The sequence below is a fragment of the Bacillus rossius genome, chromosome 1, assembly GCF_032445375.1.
Source record: "Bacillus rossius redtenbacheri isolate Brsri chromosome 1, Brsri_v3, whole genome shotgun sequence".
Classification (NCBI taxonomy): Eukaryota; Metazoa; Arthropoda; class Insecta; order Phasmatodea; family Bacillidae; genus Bacillus; species Bacillus rossius.
The window spans coordinates 159,463,986-159,480,567 of NC_086330.1; the positions used below are offsets into that span (position 1 = coordinate 159,463,986).

Consider the following 16,582-nt stretch of genomic DNA (forward strand, 5'->3'; position numbering starts at 1 on the left):
GTGTTTCAGAGTTAGGGACGCTGCCCGGGCGAACCTGAACAGGCACAGACTTGGACAAGGCTAGAAAGGTCTCGAAAGAGCCACCTTAGTGTATAAGAACTTTCTGCTGTGTTCTTCCACCGTCGAGGCACGAGGCCGCTGAGTAACCCTGCCCGAGCGTGGCGCAATCGCTGGTGCACGATATTAGCGCAAGCGACGCTGCGCTCGAGTGAGTCAGTCATCACCACCGGTCGGGAGCGCACGCGTCTGCAACCCAGGGACTTCATCTCTTGCTAAACTTTGATCGAGTAATTCTGGCATGTAAAGTAATCTCCAAAAACCTTTTCATTTTATCCCCGGGGCGTCTCTCAACCGGCGGGCTGTTTAACTAATCGTATTTCTCGCTTAGAGGCTTTCACTAATCTTCCTACGTAGAGACTTTGTGTGTAGCCACGAGAGTGAGCTAACTTCATCTAATCTGGTCCGTGCCTCGGCATTTTAACAGTGTAACGTAATCATGTATGTGAGATCGGGCGGAAGGAATAAAAGGCATAAAATCTAGTACTGTGAGTATTCTTTACTGACCACGTGGTACTTCCTTACTATAGCTAGGTGTGAGGCGTACCCGGCGCCTTAAGATCGGGCTAGGCAGGGTCAGTCAATACTCCAAGCAACAGAAATAGGGCTGGTAACTCGCCTCGCTCGGGTCACGTCACACCCTGAGAGAGAGGTTTAGCCGGGGTCCACGTGCCCTTACACGTGGTGGCGCCCAGTTCCATCAGAGACTGTCGGGATCCACAGCAGAGTAGCCCTCAATATATATCACATTTTCATGGGCCCGATAAATGCCGTATTTTTGGACAAGTCATGTCTAAAATGATAAATAAAATACGGTAATGGAAATTCTCGGTCGAGTAAGTTATGGTAAAAATCTGAACAATTGGGTCGAAATGGGGAAGATTTTTTGAAAAACAGAAAAATCGCAATAACTCCCATAATATGAATAATATCACATCCGTTTTAACGTATGATAACTCTGAGTACCTAATGCCAAAAAATGTTTTCTAAATAAATTTTTGATACGACCAGCCATAATTGCACGAGTTTGAAAAAAATTTTCACCAGACAAAAAAAAAACATGACTGCCTTAGTAGACACCTTATCAAATCTGTTTAAATTGTTTGTAAATATCATAATTATTTTCCAAAACTTTGTCTAAAACAATGTTTGATAAGATGCTTGGTGTTGAGAAGGATAGAAAAATAATTCAAAATTTTGTACCATGATCTATCATATTTATTTCATACATTTTACATATTATGTTCATGATTCAATTAAAATATTTTTGTAGCAACCATTACTGCAAAGGGAAGGAAAAAATATGGGTTTAAGCATATAAAAATCCCTTTTTTTCTAATGTAAAGAAATTTAATCATCAAAATCTTCCTGCGCCTTTAGGCTGTGCCGATAAGGAAATTTTTTTTAACTTTAACTTACAACAAGAATCTGTTCACACACATTTAGTTCATAGGAATTTATACGATAAATGTAATGTTAACTTGATTAAGATATTAATAACATCACATACCTTTTAATCACTATCGCTACCGCTGACCAATGTTGTTACCCCTTCCATAAGAGTAGCACAGAGCTGACCAGAAGAATGGGGTGGGGCGATGGAGATGACTGGGATTAATTGGACGAGGCTAAACTTATCAAAAATATTTCCTCGTCATCTTGAAGTTCGTCAGCTCTCCACAGCTCTTCTTCCATGTTTTTCACAGTTTGTACATAATTTTTCCAGTTTTCATTTGATACTTTGTTATTAAGGACTCCATATCATGTGCCTTGAAAGTTGTGTTATGCAGTCTTACGAACGATTTCACTTGGGCCCATACCATTTCAATAGGGTTTAGCTCGCGATGATACAGGAGCAAGCAAAGTACAGTTTGACCTACGCATTTGGCTATTTCTTCAAGTTTGTATTTCTTGTACTTGTGCCTTTCTCGTCCTACTATGTGTAGCAATTCCCGCTTAATCATACTGACATCATAAGGAATGCTTTTCTCCGTGAGCCACTTTCTCATGGTGGCCATTCACAGTCACCAAAAATATTCCCTGATTTTTCCCTGATTTCCCTGATTAAAAATTCAAAATTTCCCTGATATTTACAATTACAAAAAAAAAAAACATACTTTTGATGAAATAATATAATATTATAGAAAGAGATTACTCACATTTTAGCACCCTGCTGTATTTTCTTCATTATATACATACGGAAGTTAGTTAAATAACATAATACATTTTAAATGTCACTTTACATTATAGCATCCCTTTCAATGACCTGCAGTCTGTGTTTTGTTTTATGGCTCTTCACAAATAACAAATAAAAATTAATTAAATACACACTAGCATATCTTGTTACAAATTGCAGCAATTTCAAATGCACACTACAGTTTTCATTTATGATAATGATAAATGATAATGATGATAATGATAAAGCAAACAAGCAAATTGTCAATAAACCAAAATGTTTTCTCCGCAATACATGTATCACAGGAGCATCCTGTTGGAGAAATAAATTTACTTGGTTGAAAACAGGAAGTGAACTGCTAAGAAAATAACAGTAAAGTTTCGTAAGTGGATCCTGCATTAGAGATTTTACATTTTCATACTGTGAAGTTGAAGACTCTTTTCAGGATCACTACAAAATAATAGCTTTAGTGCCTCCCATTGTTCCAGCACTCTGTCAACTGAATCTAGGAGAGAGAGCCAACGTGTGCTAACATATTTCAAGATTTTGTGTGACTTTGCCTCACATACCTCTTGATACACTTTGAGATGATTCTGGCATTTTGAACTTTTTTCCAAGTAATAGAAAATATTAACCAAAAATGTCTCAATGCTAATTGTTAGCTGTGCACTGGCTTTTTTAGCAGCTAGATAAATGAGGTGACATGAGCAGCCTTGCACAACAATATCGGGATGTTTTTCTTTAACAAATGACACCACATCTTTGTTTGTGCCAATCATAGTATTGGCATTGTCACATGCAAACGCTACACAATTTTTCCAAGAAATTCCAAAACGTTCAAATACCTTATTCAGCACAGAGAAAATACCATATCATGTGTTGTCTGTACTCTCAACAAGTGATAACAGTACAGTGTTTTAAAAATGAAACTAATGGATAAATCTTCACTGCATTACAATCAGTACTCCCATCGATAGCTAAAGCAAATGGTCCACTTACTAAAGATTCAACAATTTCACTTTTAGTTTCACCAGCCATATACTCCACTAAGGCAGATGTTTTTGTTCTCGCACAGCTGTATTTCTGTGAAATTTTTGAGTCCGGAAACATAGCTCTATACAAATTACCGGAATGATCGGCTACTGCTATCGGTAAATTGTGTTCTACCAGAAAACTTGTAAACAATAACTCTGCGTTTGTTACTTTAGTTTCTTCAGATGTAGCCAAAAACGACGATATAGATTTATTGCTCGTCACGGCTTTAAAATGTTTTGCATGTTTCTTTGATTCAATATGCCGTCTACAGTCATCCCTTCCACCATGTGCAATCGAAAAGTCACACGTGCATACATTACAAAACGCGTGGCGTTCCGAAACATTTTAAAATGACAAGCATGGCCATTCTTTTGAATAGTTTGGTCAAAAGTTCTGAAGAATAACATTCTCTTTTTTTGCCCCAGATACACATTGTTTTCTGTCACACGCTTCATTTCTACAACCGGTACTGAAGACACAACACTATTGAACAACATAAAAAGGTTTCACGTCTGTAGACACGACAAAAACACATTGATGAAAAAAATGGCTTTCAAGAAAGTAAATAAAACAACACAGGTTAGCCAAAGTACCGTACAAAAATTATCGTGATGTAAGTAGCTAACAAACGATAAGTCAGAGAATATGTACTAGTTGTATCGTACAAAGGACGTAATACCATACAATTTATATTACAAATCACAAGAATTAATCTACTTATTTCGACAGTACATGCGCACATTTATTAATTCCGTTATCTGCGCAATCACGTGATGTATTCGAACTACGTTCACGAAACACGCACATCAGAAACGGAATTTTTTTTTCCGTTACCATGCAGCACAAAGCCTCGTTTCCGTAATAAACCAGCGATGTTCCGTAATTCCGTGTTGAATCCGTAATAATTACAGAAAATCCGTAATGGTTGGCAGCTCTGCGGAAATATACAGGACACAAAAAATTCCCGGTTTTAAAAAAAATTCCCTGATAATTCCCGATCAACGTGATTTCCCTGATAAATCCTGGTTTTCCCGGTGAGTGGCCACCCTGTTTCTTATATCCCCCACACGCCAACGTTGCACGCGAATCGGTTCACACATCCTGCTATGGTATGACGCATTATCCAAAACAATAACAGATCCCTCTGGAGTGTTTGGCAAAAGTTGTTCGGCAAACCACTTTTCATACCCATCTGCAGTCATTTCATGAGCGTCAGCGTGTTCTTTTTGCACAAGAAAGTAAGAGCAGAATTTTGAACAAAACCGTCCTCATTACCTGCATGCACTAATGCAAAACGTGCACCTCGTCCTGTAGGAGGTTTAAGGCCTGAACTAAGGCCTTCAATGGCTGCCTGCCGAGCACTCTTCACTGTTGTATCTTTCCATGCCTTTTCCACACTGAGCCCCACATTTACCCAAGATTCATCTGTATAGATAACTGGTTTTCCTAAATCCCTAAATCTTTTTACTTCTCTCAAGTAGGTATGCAGCCACCGAATTATGACGTCACGTTCTATGAATGCTGCCTTGTTTCCTCTTCTTAAATACTCAAACCCAATGTCGTGAAGGAACCTATGCAGGGTGGTAAGAGAGAAATCTGGCAGTGATTGGTCACTATTCACTTTTGCTAAAATGACATTTAAAGTGGGAGGAATGTTAGTAAACAAAAATGTGTGAACGATCCGCCGTAGCCCACTCTGCGCAATGCCATCGTAAGTTTGTTTTCGGCAATTTTTCTGTTTCTTTCCTTTTTGATTTTACCTTACCAGGCGTACTTAGGGTACCATGTTGCTGCAGTTCCGTTCTTATGTTGTAAATGGTTCGTTCGGAACAGCCGGTTGCTTTGGAAGCTTCCTTAATTGCATTGCACACACTCATATTTTTTGAAAAATACTCAAATACATTCAACACAATCTTGCGCTCCCTCCAGCGTAGCCTACCGATATAATTTCTTTTCGGTGTTCTATCTTCAATATTTTATATGTACGTAATAAAAATAAATGTATAAAATAAAATCACATATGTTAATATATAATTTGTCAAAATTATAACTGTAACGAGTCACCGGACACAACGCGTTGCTTCGTCGCGAGACGCGATACTAACTGGCAGGCAGGTTTTCAGAAATGTGTGTCTAAGGAAATACATAGTTGACTAAGGAAGCCATGTATTTGAAATTGCTTGCAGGACAGGACCCCACTTATCTAAACACACGACCCTGTTTCCTCTTACGACAGCAGCTTGTGAGAGAAACCTCTATTGCAGCGCGCTCTTGTACTGATAAGACACATCTTTAACAGATATTTCCACCGAAACTGTAGAGGCAATGAAATGGAGCTGCTTTTGAAAACTAATTCAATTCATTGTGAACATTTTTCACGCTTTCGTCCCCCATCTATCTTTAATAGAAAAGAAATTTTCCGCTGGTCAACTTTTTGACGTGTCAGTTTGTGAAAAAATGCATTACAATATATTAAAAAAATTATTTAAGTGAAACCTGTACATTTTTTGTCTTAACATTTGTTCGGTGGCATCCTAAGGCATTAATTTATTAATAAAAAAAATCTGAATGAAATACACGTGTAGGTTTTTTTTTATGTGAAACATCTCTGAATACTTCAAAACAGTTCACAGTGAATAAGTCATGTTTTTTAATTTTTTCGGACACTTAAAATATTGTTAAGTATTCAAAATAAGCATTGCATGATGCATATTTCGATGTTATACAATATGAAAAAAACCTTGGTCCAAAAATTAAAATTTTAATTTTGTTTGATATTTGGCAACAACGCATGAAGAAACAAGGACAGCGCTAACGGCAATCGGCGTGTGTTAGAGAGAGAGAGAGAATGCACCCATTTACTTCCACACTGCGATCTATGAGTGGGATGCTCTATAGTAACTCAAATTCATGACTAAAATTAATGTCACCGAGATCAACTTTGGAACGTAATTTTGGAGAACATAAGAATATTACTTACTATATCGGGCCGAATGTGAAAGTAAATAAAGATAAAATCATTTACGTGGAGAATGTGGCGTATATAAACACTTATTTAATACCTTTGGATTCATGGGAAAAAAAAGGAAAATATCAACTTGAAAGCTTTGCAGCTGTAAATATATTTTTATGATTTGTGACAAGAAGGAAACTGTGATTTTTTGCTAAGAGTATTACAATGAAAAAAAACCGCTTTAAAGTGCAAGTTCGTATATTACGCCTTTTTAGTTTATAGATGAACGTCTACTTCACGACAGGTTATCTATGAATTTATATTTGATTACAATACATGCTGCACGGACGGAGAATTTACTTCAGTTAAAGGAAACTTAAGTTATTTAATCAAGTGTTTTACTGTAACACAGTGTGTGCTAAATAAAATTTCAAGGATACTGATAAAATTTCCAGGACAATTTACAATTATTTGCGAATTCCAGGACATTTCCAGTACTGGAAACAGTTTTTTGAAATTCCAGGTTTATCCAGGACGTGTATGAACCCTGTTACTTACATACTATATGTAGAATTCATGTTCTGTACAGGATTGACACAAAACAAAATGTAAAAAAGCAAACCATTATCTAAGAGGCAAAGTCAGTAATCTTCCTTTGACGCTATGCACTAAATCGGCTTGAAGATGCAATGTTTTGCCAATGCCGCATAAGCATAACATCTGTTAGGGTTGCATCGGCATGTTGCTCGACGTAGCGCAAAGCCAGATAAAGGGCACTGGCTGCGGCAGTATGAGAAACAACATCAGTCGGCGCATTCCCTTCCTCCTCACTGTTGTCTGCATCGAGATCAGTTGACGTTCCCTGCACAGCTGCTACGATATCTTCATCTGTGGCCACAGTCGTCAATGGCCATCCACTTTTCAATGCACTTTTCTGCATTTTCGCAACCTGGTACAATTTGTTTCACTAGCTGAAGAAGTTCAAACTTTTATTTTGGCGGGGGAAGACCGTTTACACAAACTCTAAATCAGGCCAGAAATTTTTCCATGATTTCTGTAAAGATTCCTTTTGTTTTCTCCCAAGCTTCTGCTACCCAGTAAATGACATCTTTTTTGGTGATTTTCTTTAGTTTATGCAAGATTGCCAGTTCTTCATTCTCTTCAAGAAGACTACGAAGTAGCATTTTTCTGTCATTCTGTTTCAAAGCCTGCAAAACTCCTTGGTCCATTGGTTGCAAAATTGAAGTGACGTTTGGTGGGAGAAAAATGGCTTTGATATCACTGCAAACAAGTTGCATTTATTCAGGATGTGCCGGAGCATTGTCTATGAGTAACAAAGCACTAGGAGGCAATCCATTTACTTTGTTAAAAGCCTTTACTTTTGGCACAAATTGTTTTTCAAACCAGTCTTGGAACAAGACACGATCCATCCAAGCTTTCTTTTGGTTTCTGTAAAATACAGGGAGTGTGTTCATGTTTTTAAAACAGCGTGGTTTTGCAGATTTGGCAAGAACCATCAGTGGAAGCTTATTTGTGGCAGAAGCGTTGCTGCAGGCTAACACAGTTAGGTGTTGTTTATCCTTTTTAAACCCTGGTGCAGATTGTTCCTCTTGTAATGCAAGACTTTTGGTAGGCAATGCTTTAAGTCCCGTCTCATCGACGTTATAAACTTGCTGTGGCGAGTAGGAAGAAATTATATCTTTGAACTCCTCAAGGTATTCAATAGCTGCTTCGTTGTTCGCTGACAGTTTCTCACCAGTTATTGTAAGCTGCCTGATTCCATATCGTTTCTTTCATCGGTCTAAGAAACCGCAACTAGCCGTAAATGATGCGTCACCATCTATGAGCGTGTTCAACTGAAGCGCTTTTTCTTGAATCAGAGGGCCAGTGATAGGGATTCCTTTTTGTCTTTCTTGGGTAAACCATAAAAAAAGTGCTTCGTCCAATTTTTCGTAAGAAGACACTGTCGTTTTGCTACGTTTTTCAATAATTTTTTCACTTGTGGTAGTACAAAACTGCTCAATTTTACCTCTGTTCTTTTTCCAATCGGAAATGGTTGCTTTGCCGACACCGAATTCTTTCGATAACAAAGTGGTACTTTCACCTTTGTCAAGTCTTTTCAGCACTTCCAGTTTTTCTTTTAATGTATACGAGTTATGTTTACGCTTGCTTGTCATGATGACCAACAGCAGTAACAAGCACAGAATGTAAAAAATCACACTACACACCACTCACAAGGGCTCACAAAACACAGGGCTGCGCAGTAACAGGTGACACAGCAGTTGCATGTGACGCACTGTCTTGACTCATCATAGTTGGGAACAGAGATGAGAGGAATGCGTAAGCCTTTGCGGGAAGGAGGATGGGGGCTTTGTTTACTCTGGTTGAAGGTCACTGCCCTTCCGCTAATACACACTCACGAACCGCCCTTCATTTCGACCTAATGTTGTCACATAATGTATGCTGTTGGATTTGTTACACTCTGAATATTTGAAATTGCAGTTTCGGACACACTGATGATATTTTTATATTTGTTTATGTTTTCACTTGTTTTGCAACCATAATTTAGTTTTTAAGTACAGTAAAGTACTGCTCTTACGAACTAATTGGAACTGAACACTGTTTGTTTTAGCGGAAATTCGGAATGGGTGGATTTCATGAATAATATCAACGTATTGACTTGTTATAGCATAAATTAAGTGTGGGGATATCTGCGAGTGTGCTCTATACAGTGTTAATCAGCTCGTGAACAGGTTCAGTGAAACTCGGAAGGGAAGGGGACCTTTGACGACTCAGCGCAGACGCCCTACCTATTTATCTCCCTCCCGTGTTCAAACACATGACTCACTGCACTGAGCACTGTCTAGTTGTATCTGGGTCAGTGTTTACTTTAGCGGAGTTTGATGAACTGTGTGCGCTTATTACAGATTTATTGTAAAGCTTTGTTCCGTGAGTGTTGAGTTACTTTACTGAGTCACTGTGCCTTTTTTATTTATTTTCTTAGTCCTTGATGTCAGCTGTTAAACCTTAAACATGGCAAGTCGTTCTACGTGTACTTTAAAAGAAAAACTTATGTTAAAATAAAATGGACAAGGGAGAAAGTGCTACTTAATTATCACTCGAATATGGTGTCAGAAAAGCAACGATTAGTGACTGAAAAAAAAATCTGTTAAACCTTAAACATGGCAAGTAAATGAAGTCGTTCTACGTGTACTTTAAAAGAAAAACTTATGTTAAAATAAAATGGACAAGGGAGAAAGTGCTACTTAATTATCACTCGAATATGGTGTCAGAAAAGCAACGATTAGTGACTGAAAAAAAAATCATGTTAAAATTGAGCAGTTTTGTTCTGCTTCAAATGAAAAAAAATCTTGAAATGGCAAAAAAATGACGCTCTCTTCATAGCTCTCTTCATATGAAACACTTGATGAGGCCTTATTCTTGTGGTTCACTCAAGAAAGACAGAAAGGTATTTCAACTAAACAAGCTTATGGATGGTGACTCCTCATTTTCAGCTAGCTGTGGTTTTTTGGATCATTGGAAGAAAGGACAGCTCAAGATTGCTGGGGAGAAGCTGTCAGCTGACAATGTAGCAGTTGCCCACTACCTAAAATAATTTAAAGACCTTGTTCATCCCAAAACTGCTAACAGCAGCAAGTTTACAACGCGAATGAAACCGGACTGAATTTTAAGGCTTTGCCTACCAAAAGTCTCGCTTCGCGGAGACGAAGACATCGTAGCAATAGTGCAAGGCTCATCAGCTCAGATCAACTCGGAGGAAAGCAAGGAGGTGAACGCTTAAAATTTAACTCATATCACACACACAGACACTGCAAATGTTCTTGACCTCGCCTTACACTACATCGAACAACACGCTTCATCAACACCAAATGATACGTTCATGCCGCAATGTGTCAAGTCGATTTAGTGCTCGTCAGAAAAAAATAATTGATGTTTTACTTCTTGTGTGTATAAATTAGTTATTTTTTTGTTTAGCAGTGATTAAAAATAATTATACAGAATTGTATATGTAAATGGAGCCGACATGTGCTGTGAGTAACCAGCTTTCATTTCAATTCAAGCGTTTTCATCAAGCATAAGTTGTATGTATGTCTATTTAACTTCTTTGTATAGTGCAAGGCTCATCAGCTCAGATCAACTCAGAGGAAAGCAAGGAGGTGAACGCTTAAAATTTAACTCATATCACACACACAGACACTGCAAATGTTCTTGACCTCGCCTTACACTACATCGAACAACACGCTTCATCAACACCAAATGATACGTTCATGCCGCAATGTGTCAAGTCGATTTAGTGCTCGTCAGAAAAAATAATTGATGTTTTACTTCTTGTGCGTATAAATTAGTTATTTTTTTGTTTAGCAGTGATTAAAAATAATTATACAGAATTGTATATGTAAATGGAGCCGACATGTGCTGTGAGTAACCAGCTTTCATTCCAATTCAGGCGTTTTCATCAAGTATAAGTTGTATGTATGTCTATTTAACTTCTTTGTATAACAATAAATGTACTTTTTTTTATAAATGTCTTTTTAATTTAATTTCTCCTGTTTTTAAGTTAAACTTAACTCTGTTCGGAAAAGGTGGATTTTCGGAATAGCGGGACTCTGCATAAAAGTTGAACTATATACAAAATGTTGGCTTACAGCTGTAACTTTCTTGAAATCATTTTTAACAGTAACATAAAGCAATACCATATATCCAAGTAATTTGACATGTTTGTAAAATTTCAGTAATTATCTTGAGCTATCCAGTGGAAGACACATTTAGTACAATAGTGAGGATTCAACTATCACTACTTTCAAAAAAAAAATTTAATTAACCAACTCACCAATTTGAACACTGTCTAAGCAATGCATAATGGAGTAAAGGCATTGTGGATATTAGAATTTTTTTTTTAAAAATATCTTTATTATAAATTTGACATACTTAAAAATACATATGTATTTTCTTTACTTCTAAAAATTATGAAATGGTACAATACACAGTAGTGATACAAGAGTTATACAAATACATTATTCAGTGTACACCGCACACACTATTTTTTAATGCCTAACCTAATTTTGATCACCTGCAAAATAAAAAAAAAAGAAAATATATATGAAAAATAATTGATAAATTATGGTGTGCTAAATATCGTAGCAATTCTAGAATATCATTTGGAAAAAAATGAACCTTCCTACCAACAGTTTGTACATTAAGGCAATCTGGTTGTAGCAAGAAGTCGACATTAAAAACCAAGCACCATAAAATTGAAACCATATTTGGTAATAAAAAGTGCTATTTGATTATTCCCCAATATGTGTGTAAAATTTTAAGTTATCATATATATACATATTATAAATATATAAAAATAATGCTGCTAAGAGGAATATGAAGAAAATTGGCTCAAAGGTAAGAAATGGGTCTCCATTCCAGAGGACCTGGGCTAGACTCCTGATACATCCTGATTTTTGTTCTTCCTGAAATCACTCCAGGCAAATGCTGTGATTGTTCCTTAATGTAGGCCCAAGAGGCAGGAGTGTATTTGTGTTAGTGATGCGGGATAAGTGCAATGCTTGCTCGTGCTTATAGTGTAGTATATCCTTTAAGCTAAGTGCAAGGTTCTGAACTGGTGTGCAGTTTTCTCTTAGTGCACAAGAACTAAGATAACATTTGATGGTTTAAGATGCAGAAATTTTTGGTAAAAATTACAATCGAGTTTTTAAAAAATGTACTAGACCATTTTTTTCTCCATAAATTAATTGGCAACATATTCAATTTTTTCTCTATGATGAACAATTTCCAACATGAAATTACAATGTTTTTGGAAGATCTAGCTTTGGACTTAAGTTGTTTGACATTACTAAACCGTATTGAAACTTCTGCCACTGTCAGTTCTTGTAGTTTATGTAAAACCTTTTTCAGTACTTTTGTGTGTTCAATTTCAGGAAATCATTCACTGTCTGTTGTCCACCAGTCAGTGGAAGCCTACTTTGCTGAATCTGTTTTATTTGATCATCCAAATGTACAATCTTTGCAAGCTGGCTGTCAATCTTTTCTTCAAGCTGCTCAACTCGTTTCAGTATCTGAACAACCGTTGCGTTAGATTGCAGAACAATGTTATGCATTTGACTCATCATTCTTTTCATTTCCACCAACGTGGATGCTTGATTATCTGTGCTATCCTTCTGCTCCAAATTAACTCTTCCATTTTGTACTTTGTTCGGTGTTGAATTGGTGTTACTTCTTGTGAGTGATCTCTGAGAACTTGCTTCTCTAGTACCCAACATGCTGGTCTGCCCCTCGGTATATTTCTCCAATTCACTTTTGGTTACTGTAAAGAAAAGAATAATTTATTTGTTGAATATTATACATTACACGTATATCGAATGCTCACAAGCTAATATAAATCAAATCTATCAGATAACTTAACGGCAGGTGCATGCAATTGTATTGAACATTTTAACACAACATTACACTGATAAACAAATACTGTGATCACAAACAATTATGTAGCAATAATTTTTTCTTGCCACATGAAATGGTCTGACCAAGCTTTTTTTTTGTAATTTTCTGCAGTCTACAACATAATGAAATAAAATTTACTCATTTAATATTTGTTCAAATTTGCATACAAACAAAATTTTTTACATAATTGGAATCGCAAAGATGTTTGACACCAATGAATGGCAATACACCATATCCTCACTTAGCACGTCTTCAAAATGTGCGAATTCATTTACAGCGATGTTAATTTTATTGCCCCAGTCTTGAATAGAATGTATATAAATTTCAATTAGCATGAAATCACCTCGGGCAAAAAAAAAGTCGGGCATAATGCCACGAAGTCTGCTTCAACTCGGTAAACAAGAGATGTACCTTGGCATACAGTTAAGCTATACAAGGGGGGAAGAGATGCACACGCAGGTTTGACTACGCTATCAGCTATCCTCCAAATATCAGCTATGGCAAGTTCAGTTGCTTCTATTGAGTGTAAAGGACCAAATATTTTACATCTTCATGTATGCCACCGGGCCATAACATTGTCGCCCGGCCATAGACCGGGCCGTTATGAACTTCAGTTTAGCCAATGGCAAGTAACTCGCATGACCAAACACAAAGCAACGTCTGCCTATTCGCCTGCCAGCAACTATACGTACGCAAGCACCTGCAGTTAGAATCATATTGGAATCATGGCTTCCAAGTGAGAGTGTAATAATGCAACGTGTTAAAGTATTTGAGACAAAACTAGAAGTATTATGGCGTGCAATTTGTCATGAAGGCCACGCTTATGTTGGTTGCACTTTAAGCAAGTTCACTGTGCATACAATCGTACAAAATGAGGACTGTCAAAATGTTTATATAAGTCTGATGCTGTAGGTTATCCTAGCGGGAATAAATTTGACATTAGATACCGGAAAAGAAGTGAATAGATGATTCACATGGAAAATGTTTTTAGGAACGGTGCAACGAAAAAAAAAAATATAGGCCTGACAAGATTGGTGTGAACTAAGCACTTTAATTTTTGAAAAATTAAATTGTAAATATCTAAACGGTAATATCGGTTTCACTATCAGTGCAGTGATGGTTTGGGAAGTTAGTAGAAAGGTATGTGACGTGAGTTGGTCAAGTCCGGGTGGGGAAGCCAACCATCTGACTGACAATAAGTACGTACATAACCACCTCTCTCCAGTTACACGGTGTCATATTTGTCATGCAAAGTATTCAATGGTAGGCTTATAAAGATAAATGGTGTGACATATTTATTGTTGAGTGTTATTCAATTAATTTATATTACGTAAAGAATATTTCCCTACACATTTTGGAACACATTACGTAAATTAGCCTTGCTATGTATGGAGACTAATGCTTCAGAATAAGCGAATTTGAATAACACAAACATTTTTAGGAATGCATTAGTCATGCAAAGTGAGGGATTGGTGTATTTAATATTTATGTTCTACTTTTATAAAGTTTTAAAACAACGTAATTATGAAATTTAAATATGTATATATATGTGTGTGTGTACTTTTTGTATAATTAACTGTTAAGTCCTAGTTAAAACATACTGTGAATCAACCACAAGAAGATCCAAATATAAGAATTTAAGTTAAATGCCAATGCCTAATTGTAATTTATTTGTGTGTCAAATTTGTAGTGAATTTTAGTAGAAATAGCTAAGTGAATCCGTATGGGCCTGTGTCCATCTGAATACTCTTGTAGAAACTTTGTTCCGTGAGATCCGTCTACCATGTCATTGTAGAAAGGGCCTTAATTAATGTGTATAAGTTTGTATTGTATTTCAATTGTGGGCAAGATTCAACCACTACCGTTTTGGGACTGAATTGAAATAAAAATAACTAGAGGTTATGTAACTTAACCTCAATGCTTTTGTATTGCAGATGACATTCATTTACATGTTATAATGCAGGCCTGCCACCAAATTAGGTTCCTAAATCCTCTTTACAGCATTTTAAAATCCTGTAAAATTTATAGACGTAATTGACATAATTTATTTTTCGCGGTTATTTTAAATGTACATTGCATTCCAAAACATAATTTAAAAAAAAAAATCAAATGAATGTAAATAATTGTTAAGATTTGCCACTTACATTCAAAAACTAATAGTTGGTATCACAATAAAATGAAAAGTAATTTAAAAAGTTTCTCTTCAGTATAGGCTTTGGTGCTTTCCTTATTTACAAACCATAAATACATCCATACAACTGAAGTTATTTACTAGTTTAAAAAACAAATGTATTTCACAACATTAACTGCTTTTACATGTTTTATGCTCTTTTCCGCATCTCGTCAGTGGGCTTGAAAGCCAGACCTGCAGATGTTCTCATTATGCAATGCAACAGCACATATAACATTGGCGATTCCATTGACGATCTGTGAACAGTTTTAACCATATTGAGATTGCTGAAAACCCTTTCCACAGCAGCATTGCTGTGGGGTAGTATTAACAAGGTTTTTGCAAGTTTTGAGAGCACAGGGGAAACTACCACATCATTTTGCCTGCGCTGAGAGACACTGCCAGAAGGAATCTATTTCCTGTTTTGGTAAGGCTGGTACCGGTTCCCATAATGAATAAGATATTAACTCATCATTCAGTCTGTCCATGTCATCTGGCCCGATGACATTCGGAAACCTGTCTCTACTTTGTGCCAGTCTCCTGATGGCTTGTTGCAGGGATCAAAAATCGTAATATTTTTTAACACATCATCCTCAAGAGGCAGGAGGCGATACAGCTCTTTAGTTCCTGTCTGATAACATTTTCTGAAATTCCCAAAAAAATCTTTTTTCTGTTCGGTGGCTAAATTACAGGATTCCAAGAAATCTCTGATTTTGTGACCAATTAAAATTCCTTCATCTTGCTGTTGGTTTTCACGCTTATCGTCTACTTTAGTGATACCACATTCCTGAATTATTGAAAATTTCACATAGCTTGCAACAAATTGCCTGAGCAGCACACACATTTCAGGATAGAGTTTATGGATGTATGGTCTTTCTTGCTGAAACAAAGTGTTGAATTTGGAAAATCTTGGCAGTACAGCTTGAAGGAAAAAAAAGTAAAGTTTATCCAAATCTGAGTGTAAAGTACTGGCAATGTGATAAACAGAATCTGATTTGCTTTCTTTCCCATCCAAATTATAAAAATACTTTATCAGTGCAGGCCACTGCTCTAACAAGCGCTCCACACACTGTAGGAGAGCCAGCCATCTTGTGAAACAAGGTCGAAGAATGTTGTGGGTCTCCATTTCCAACATTTCCTGAATATCCTTGAATTCATCTTTCCGCTTTCCTGAGATTTTGAAGTGCACATAGACATCTTTAGATAACTGTTCACACACGTCTGGCAGCTCACTGCAGGCATGAGATGCTGCTAGGTGAGCCACGTGGCATGTGCAATGTAAGAACCATACATTTCATTGTTTTTGTTTCATCCTGGATAGCATTGAATTGAATTATCCAACCATCACCTTTGCTCCATCAGCTGACATACTTAAAAAATTTTTCCAGGGAATAACATCCTCTTCAAATGAGTTCACCAAAGCAAAGAGATTTTCTCCAGTTGCAGCACCACTCAAAACCATTACTTTGTACAGATGAGTTTCAACAATCTGATGAAAAGAACCTTGCTAACACTACAACCTGCCTAGTGATTATAACATCAGTTGATTCATCAATCATCAGTAAGAAAAATTGTGTTTTCATTGCATAGGTAACATAATCTGCAGCTGATGTAACCAAAGATTGAATAATTATCTGGCTAGTTTTAGTGCGAGAACAAAGAAATTTTCTTGCAATTTCGCTATCTGGAAACATTTGCGGGACAAGTTTCGTGAAATTAT

The 16,582-nt window shown here is 36.7% G+C and overlaps 1 protein-coding gene across 4 annotated transcripts in view; it reads right to left on the reverse strand.

Annotated features, from left to right (window-relative positions):
* Nucleotides 1–267: 267 nt before the first annotated feature.
* The window catches only part of LOC134546356 (uncharacterized), a 68,925-nt gene continuing 52,610 nt past the window's right edge, over nt 268–16,582 (reverse strand). The window contains exon 11 of one of the 4 annotated variants that reach the window (XM_063389142.1): nt 268–12,558. The gene's annotated coding sequence lies outside the window, so the exon portion shown is untranslated. The remainder of the gene's footprint in view (nt 12,559–16,582) is intronic. The other 3 variants (XM_063389141.1, XM_063389140.1, XM_063389144.1) reach the window with 3 other exon arrangements.